Genomic DNA, 9494 nt, shown 5'->3' on the forward strand with positions numbered 1-9494 from the left:
ACCAGAAAAATATTAAATATAGCCTGAGGATTCTCACTTTGTTTTAATCATGAAAAAAAAAAAAAAAAAAAAAAAAAAGCTGTCAGAATCTGAAAAATCACTTTTGAATGAGGTGTCCACTGGCTGAACCCACAGTTTAATTCCAGTCATGGGTAGCAGCAGTGTCATCCATGGACTCAGCAACCACAAAGGGGAAAGACATACGCACATAAAATCATAGAATCATCTAATCATAGAATCCCAGGTTGGAAGGGACCCCAAGCATCATCTAGTCCAACCTTTCAAGGTAGAAATACAGTCTAAATGACAGGCCAGCACCCTGTCAAGCTGAGTCTTACAACTGTCCAATGTAGGGAAATCCACCACTTCCCTTGGGAGATTATTCCAATGTCTAATTGTCCTCATGGTGAAAAAGTTTCTTCTGGAATCCAGTCAGAATCTGCCCGGGAGTAACTTGTACCCATTGCCCCTTGTCTTTTCCATGTGACTCTTTGTAAAAAGGGTGGCTACCCTTTATGTACTGGTACATGGTAATAAGGTCTCCCGTAAGCCTTTTCTTCTCAAGGCTGAACAAACCCAGTTTTCTCAGCCTTTCTTCATGTGGCAGGTCTTCCAGTCCTCTGATCATCTTCGTGGCCCTTTTCTGGACCCTTTCCAGTTTGCCCACATCTTTTCTTGTATATCAGGGGCCAAAACTGAATGCAATACTGAAGGTGTGGTCTGACCAGCACTGAGCAGAGTGGGATAATGACTTTGTCTCTGCTGGTGATGCCCTTGTTAATGCAGCCCAGCATCCTGTTGGCTTTCTTTGCTGCTGTGGCACACTGTTCACTCATGTTGAGCTTACACACTGTGCATGTTATTGTCATCACAACCAGGTGTTATCAGGTGCTACTCTGCTACGCCACTGAGCTGCTTAACTAAAGGAATTGTACCAAGCACTACTCATAGACATATATGCTTCCAGTCCACTGTCAGTCTCCATTATTTAAAGGGTGAAAGAAACTGCATATATTTGTACTGCTGTGCACTACCAAAATCCAGAAATTCAAATAAAGTAGAGACTTGCTGAGAAGCCCTGCAAACTTGTGTCTTTTGTTCCAAATAAAATAGTGTGTAAAATCATACAAAACAAATTAAATTATATATGGATGGTTTGTCATTTTTCAGCCAGTGGGAGACCTTCTTTTTATAGCAAAAGATGGAGTTAAAAAGGTTTCTTGAATATCTCAACATATACATTTTGAAATGTTCTAAATAGCCTTCCCCAGTGCCTCACTAATTTTAAGGTTGTCTTAGCCTTTAAGTGACCTGATCACAGTCACTTATACAGCCAACTAATTCCCTGACTTGTTCATTAAGATTATTATTGAAAACCTTAAAAATTCATTATGTGTGAACACAATGAGAACAAGACAAGTTTTTGGCTGACTGCTAATAAGTGATAAGTTTATGTTTTACCTTGAAAGGAAAAAAGAATAGACTCTATATTTCTTAATCTAAGCCTATAAGAAAGATGATTTTTCAATATCTTTAATTTATGCACATAAAATACATCTAATTCCTCCATATGAAAACAAATCTGTGAAGGGATTTTGTTCTGGGGCATAAGTTGTGGAGTATATCAATTAAATTTAAGTAAACTGTAGAAAAATGATGGGATAAAGGACAAAGCAAGCATTCAAACTTTGGAAAATTAAGGTAATGAAGGCAGGAATTTATGTGTACACAAAATGATAAAAGATATAGTTTAAACCACTATAAATACAGGAGTTGATGCAGTGTGGAATAAACCTCTCCAGGAAGTTTGTTTTCAGGATGTAAACCTGATATAAGATAAATTCAGCTTGAGTTGCAAGGAAGAGCTGGAAGAGGTGGAAAATCAGTGGTAGAAGACTTGTCTACCGTTAGAAGGATAGCTGTATTTCTACCTGTATATAGGTATAGTTATGAGGGTAACTATGTACTAAGTGCATTAAAGGGCATTGCTGATCTGAATGGAACTTTGAAAGGCCCTGAATACTTTCTCCAGATTTTTTTCATTTTTATTATTACTTTTTACATGATTACATGTGTGCTAGTTACAAAATTATGTGAAACTGTGCCAAAACTAACATGCAAGATGAAAAATCATAGCAGTTTACTAAGGACATTTTTTAGTGTAGTGATAAATGAAACATTCATTTCTCTGATCAAACATCTCCTGTTGGAAACAGTGTAACATGTTATATTTAAATATATCACTGACACTAAAACAGCCTTTTCGGATGAAAATGTGCTGACAACATTTTTATAACCATTTCTAGATATGACGAACAACTCTCATATGCAAGTCATCTCCACCACTTACTTTTGCCAAGGTGGAGAATGAAATGTCCTGTGCAACGTTTGGCGGGGTGATTTCTTAGGCTGGTTTTGCTTGTTTTGCTTGCTAAATAGGTAAGTATTTTTTTTTTAATTTTCAAAGCAAGCAAGGTTTGTGGTTTCCCTGACTTCTCTGGAGCCCATCCTGAATGCTGCTCGGTTCTTTTATCGTGAGTTTTAGGCTTGGTAACAGCAGAGGCTGAGTTTTCTCTGGATTAGTATATTTGAAAATAGGAGAGAAAAGGACTCAGAGAAGTCATCCAGTTCACTTCTGCACATGACAGTTTATTCACAGCTCAGGCTGTTTGGTCCATGGAATTTCATTATTAGAATTCCTTGTTCAGCCAAGCTGCTCCCTGCTAAGCAATAGCCAGCTCACTGCTGAGCACCCTGTCTGCTGAGCTGGTGGGCACAGCAGGGCCAGCCCAACTTGCTGGCTGGGCCACCCCACTCCTGCAGAAAAAGACAGTTTATGTCTCATGGTGAAGACCCTGGAAGGGGCAGGGGGAAGGAACACCCACCCTGGAAGTAACAGGTTTGGGATTGCAGCATTCCTATGAGAAAGGGGAAAAGGTTTGGGAGGGGTTTAAGGGTGATGGGAATAGCTCTAGCACCTAGGAATTACTGAGGAAGGGGAGAGGGGTCACTGCTAGTTTTACCCCTTCTAATTTTAAAGAGTAGGTTTAGGATTTCAGGAAACTGTCTGTTTTCTGAAAAAAAACCTATTTTTTTTTTAATCGTTAAAAATACTCTAGGTTTTGGTAAAAATAATTTTAGAAAAACTTTCTCCATGTTTCCAGTTTGCAGGAGGTTTTGAAAAGAAATTTTTTCGTTTGATTTAGACAGATAACAGAAATTCTTTAAGAAAAGCCTCAAACATGTATCTCTCCGTGATTTAATTAACCTTATAGCTAATTCTGACAAAAATTCAAACAGGATTGTACAGAAAACTGCATTCCACTTGCTGGTCAAATGACTTGTCAACTATTTCATAAAAAATGAGTTTTAATCTTAGGCAGAAGAAGGAAATCTACAACCTAGAATATATTGAGTGTGTGGGAAGGTACCAACTTTATATTTATTGCTCTGTTTCAGAGTTAGACATGCTGTAAGCAGGTCTATTGGGTCGGGTCATGCAGGTGGACTAGGCAAGACAAGAGGATGAAGGCATGCAGGAGGATGAAGGCATGAGTTTAGCACCTTGCTCATGGACATAATTCAAAATAGGCATTTCCTACCACAGAAATGCAAATGTCCTGGACTGCTCCTAAGCTGACCTGTAGCTCTGCACCATGGAAGACACTGCAGTGTTTCAAAACAAAGACCCCCTAAAAGTTCACCATAGATGACATCCAGCCTGTGCCTCAGTTATCTGTCGCCAGTAACCAAGATTTGGGAGATGTCTGGGGTGTGCTTAAATCCCACTTTCATGTGGAGTTAGGACAGGCTAGAATTTACACTCAGACCAGGAACCTTCTTCTGCTCTGGAGTTTCTCAGTTTAGATGTCACACAGGAAATTATGTGGAATAATCATGAAGGATAGCATGAGGGAGACTAATGTTCACCAATCCCTTTTTATTCCCTGCTGACAAAAAGAATCTGCCCTGCAGGCATTTCAGAGCAGAAGGCTAATGCAGCCTCTTGGAGTCAGCCTGTGGGAGCTCCCTTCTGTCCATTAAGAACAGAAAAAGGGTCATGATGCTAAAGTTCTATGACTAACCCCTCAATCTCTTAAATTAGGCACTGAAGGTACCTACAGGGTTAGGTGGGAATTTGATGAATGTTAGTATCATTTATAGTAGTAGAAGTATACTAGATATATATACTATATGGTAGTAGAAGTATACTATATAGTATCATACATAGTATAATGTTAGAATGATGAAGTTAGCATCATTTGATAAATGATGGCTTGGGATCCTTAATGCAGCATTCAGATCCTGAAAGTGCCTTCTGAGATCACCTGTCATCTCTTTGTATCTGTGAATACTAAATTCAGGCAGGTTCTTTTTATTTCAAGTATCATAGGAACTTTCCTGGCACACAGTTTTTCGATCTGAATATGTGCTTCCTTATAACCATTTAATGATCAAATGACCTGCTCTCAGAATTTTGATATAAAGTTCTAAATATTTAATGTTTCACATATGTGGTTAAAAACCAGGCTTGGAAAAAAATAGAAGGAAAATGTTTAACATGTGAAGTTAAGTAATACTTATCACATATAAAACTTGCTATATAGTTGAATAAGGTCAAGACTGGGACAGTTGTACTCAAATTTAAGAAGAAGGGAATAGTGTCTGTACAAGAACGTGATCTTGTTTTAGCAAGAGATCAGTTTGAAGCTTTACAAATCTGCTTTACTTCAGAAATGTTACATGTGGTTACTTCATAGCTCCACACTCTCCAGACACTTCCTTTTATTCTTGCCTTCTAAGCCAAATGCACTATTTAAGTATTGAGATTAAAGCACCAGATGAGGTGGTTCATACTGGAGCATAGAACCCATAAACTATTATAGTTAAGTGGTAAGAGCATGCTATTTTCTCCAGGGATGCAAACATGGGACTTTTCAGAAAGTCTACTCCCTTTGACTCTAAGCACACTAGCAAACTTGGGAAGAAGGGCAGGAGGAAACGTTTCTAAATGGCCGGCTTCCTCCATTGGCACCAGTGCATAGCAGCCATCTGTTCAGGCTGGTTCCAAGGACACGTGTGGCCTACCAAACAGCCCACATCCAGGCTTGCTTTGTTTTACTTAATTCACAGGTTGGGTTAAAATACCATATAAACTACCATGGAGTCAGAATTTCAAGTCTACTTTTGACTTTTTACCTGCTGAAGTTCCACCCTTCATATTTTATCTGGACAGGAAGGCCTCTTATGATTTAATACATTGAACATCATGTCTAATTAAACAAGCTAATCTTCCCAGAACCTCAGAACAACAGTCTTGGAACAGAACAAAGGCCCATCTGTGTCAGTATCTGGTCTCCAACAGTGGGTAGCCACAGGAAAATAGGCAAGCAGGTGGTACTTTTATGCAAGAACACTTTTGAAGAGCACATGCCAAAGACCTCATTCGCAGCTAAAATGGCCTCCTCAAGTTTGATGTGGTGTATTCATGTAAGAAAACCTCCCATGGTCCATTCCTTTCATGAATTGGTTAGTTGTGCTTTTTTAACTCGTTGTCCACAATCACGAGTTCCTTTGTTTAATTATTTGTTAATAGTCGCCTCCCTTTGACTGTTTGAGCATGCATTTTGCTAAAGTATTTGATGCCCAAAAGCTCATGCATCATGATAACTTGTCAGCAGTCACTCCCTGTTCACCTTTTCCAGTACTACGTATGGTTTTGCAGAACTCAGTAATAATCTTCCCTTCAGTGTTCTGTTTTTCATGACAAATAGGCTTTATCTGTTCAGACACTTCTCATATAGAAATCAATGGTCATCAATTGCCCCTCTATACTTTTTCCAGTATGACTGTATCTTTTTTGACATTACATTCAATATATCTTGTACCTTTTCAGTGTGTAATAGAGCAAAGCTTTTAAGTAACTACATGAGTGATAATTACGTTTCAGGAAGAAAATTGATTTTTATGATAACACCTTACAGATGTAAAGCATTTTTGCAGCCATTTTCAAGTAGATGATCTATCAGAGACTGCGAGCAAATAAGCAGAGATCATGAAATAGGAACATAAATAAAGTAGGTTTTTTGCAGGCTGGTTAGATTTAGAAATGGATCTAGCATGTGCACTTTGCAAATGGATTTAAAACAGAGATATTTTTAAACATTTTAAACATTTTACTTCACAATAAATAAATACAGTAAATTTAGAAAGATTCAGCTGTCTAAACCCAAATCTCACTCTCCTCAGATCAATGAAACCTTTCAGTGATGCTTATCTCTCTTAAAGTCAATGAAGTTTGGACCAGACTCCTAACGACATACTCTTTTGGTATAGAATTTTAAAAACAGGTTTTAATCACATCAAAAATCAGCCAGTGGTTATTGTTCTCAGTATCTATTTTTAACTCATATAAATTTAATCCAGCAAGTGTATACTTGAGTCCATTATTTCTCTGTATTTAATTTACACCTCACTCATGCTTCTCTTGTGAGACCCCTCTTGCAGTACTGCATCTGGCTCTGGAGTTCCCAGTACAAGAAAGGCATGGACCCGTTAACGCAAGTCCGGAGGAGGACCACAAAAGTGATCACAGGGATGGAACACCTCGTGTGAGGAAAGGCTGAGGCTGGAGCTGTTCACACTGGAAAAGAGAAGACTCTGGGGAGACCTTATTGTGTCCTTCCAATACATAAAGGACACTTATAAGAAAGACAGACAAAGACTTTTTTACCAAGGTCTGCAGTGACAGGACAGGGGGCAACAGTTTTAAACTGAAAACGGGTTTAGAGTGGGCATAAGGAAGAAATTTTTTTGTGATGAGGGTGGTGAGAAGCTGGCACAGGTTGCCCAGAGAAGTTGTGGATGCTTTGAGCAACCTGATCTAGTGGAAGGTGTCCCTGCCAACAGCAGGGGAATTGTTCTAGGTGAACTTTAAAGGTCCCTTCCAACCCAAACCATTCTGTGATTCTATGATTCTGAAGTCTCTGTTCCCTCCAGTGAAGAGGCAATGGTTCAGCAAAGTGCTAAATGAAGGCCTGCCTTGCCCTTGTTCTTGTGGAGCTTGAAAAAAAATTGTTGGAAGAGAATAAAAAATTATTTTTATGTTTTAAAGGGTATGGATAATTACTTCTTTTTCTGACTTACTTGTTAAGACCTCCTATTCCATTCTAACCATTGAAATAACCTAGTCAAGCAAATGACAGTTTTACATAGAGGTTCGAAGGCAGAGTTTTAGCCTTAGCAAAGTGTTTATTTTAGGAGTTACACAGAAAAGCTAATTTACTTTCTTTCTAACACTGAATATGCAAAAGGATAAAGGCAGGGGATTTAGCCTAGGAATATAGAAGTCTGTGAGAAAGTCTCTGATAACTAATCACTATATTATATTCCATTTCACCCCATGGAAAATTGTTTTTCATTCGCACAATGTGTTCTTGTAAAACACACTTTTTATAAACAGATTTTTCACGCTTATGTCTATTATGCCTTCATAAAACAGGTTTGCTTATGGAGTACTTTTGAATATACGTTTGCTTATAAACTTGTCAGCTTCTGTTCTAGCACAGCCTTAGCCCCAGGAGTAATGGAATTAACTCTAATTGTGTCAAAACAAGTCCCTATTAATCTTGTCAAGAACTAATTAGCAGCTTTGTTGTATAAAAAATGTCTCCTTCCATCAGATAAAGGGAGAATACAGATAAAGCTGTCAAATGCAGAAGTCTGGCTGCAGCATGGGAGTGCACGGCACCAGGTGCAAAGCAGAACTGTAACGCTGAGCAAACACCACCCATTTCTGCTGCAGCATTTCCAAAAGCAACATCCTCAGACCAAGGACCCAGGGTGTACTAACTCAGAAAGAGCTGGTTACTTGCCATTATCAGCTAGCCTGAAATGCCTTTGATGTTCATCTACTTCAGTCTAGGACCCCTTCTGCAGCCTACGTCTAAATCACACAGGTGAAGAAACACTGAACATGCAGTTTCTTTTCCTTATTCTGACCCCATATAATCCCAAAATCATTTTAGACATTTTTTATTTGAGAAATGTCTTACCTAAGTCAGTGAGGACAATTACTACAGCCTGGAAGTCTTCATAGGGAGGATTATATGTGTCTAGAGCCCACTGCCTTTCCAGGATCACAAATCTACAAAGGACATACCCTGCTGTGCAAAGGCAGCTGAACACTTTTATGAAAGGAACATATCTTAGTTAACTGTTTTCACTCAAATGTTTGAAGTCTATAAATAACATGTTGTCTGGCGATACTATGAAATAAATTACCAAAGAAGAAATTAGACAGCATGTTTTCACTTACTCAAGACAGCGCTTTTATTCAATGTTCTTTAAGTGCTCTAAGAGTTGCTACGTCCCAGTGCACCATTTTGTTGGTACACTTGCATTTCAGATGCCAAAAGAAGTATCAAAATGATAGGACACAACGCTCATTTCCTAACATGTTCTTTTAAACTGTGTTGCTGTCCTGTAAACAAGCTATGATTGGGGTGTTTTTCAAGCTTCCTTCTAACTTTACTAGTCTTTCTTGCTTGAAGTGACAAGTTTCACAATTATTAGTGTTGTGAAATTAAATATAGGCCTCTATTCTAGGATAATCTGAATTTTTTTTTACTTTTTTTTACTCTGGACTCAATACAGTTGTTTAAATGTAGGAATTTACTGCTCTCTGAGGTGCATCTGCATGTGCAGCTACACCAGCTACAGCTGGTGACCTCAGCACACGGTTTTACTAGTAGGCATCTACATGTAGATGTCTAAATTTTGTTTTAGTCCATGAGCTGAATCTCATTCTGTGAGACAAAATTACTAGCTTTGCCTAGATTTTATCCAAAGATTTCAAATTTGGAAATAAAACTACCTATACTTCAGATACTAAGTAAGAATACTGAGTAAGCATCCCAACAGTTTAGGTAGCAAGTAAGCATCAGTAAGCAGTCACGTTCTTTATTTATCACAAAGGATTGACACTGAATCCTTTTCTATAGAAGAAGAGAGGTAGTTTCATTTGTACTGGAAGGAACTCTGTGGAGTTCTCAGCACCGAACAAGAACATGCAATGGGAAACAAGAAGCCTAGTTGATAGATTAGTAATCAATTTGCCTAGAATGCAATTTAAAAAATTTTGTAACCATTCTCATGGCAAACTGGCATCTTTTCAAGTTTCGTAATGATACGGTGATTCGCTATCAGAAACACTACTGTTTTCAAAGTATCCTGAGCGACAGATTAATAAACAGATTGGAAAACGCATGAAGAAAAATTGTTAACAGATATATATTGAACATTTCCAAGGAAAGGCAACGCTGCTGTTTACAGACAGGATTCTCCCTCCTGTCTTTAGCCCTTTGCATTGACAGTTACAAGTGGAACAATCCCAGTAGGGATGAAAATGGCAGGGGAGATGTTTGCTATGAATGAACGCTACTCAGTATCACTAAGTGCTTACGCTTTGCCAAGTTGGACAATCTGGAATTTAT

Source organism: Leptosomus discolor, chromosome 1 (assembly GCF_034619465.1).
Source record: "Leptosomus discolor isolate bLepDis1 chromosome 1, bLepDis1.hap2, whole genome shotgun sequence".
Lineage (NCBI taxonomy): Eukaryota > Metazoa > Chordata > Aves > Leptosomiformes > Leptosomidae > Leptosomus > Leptosomus discolor.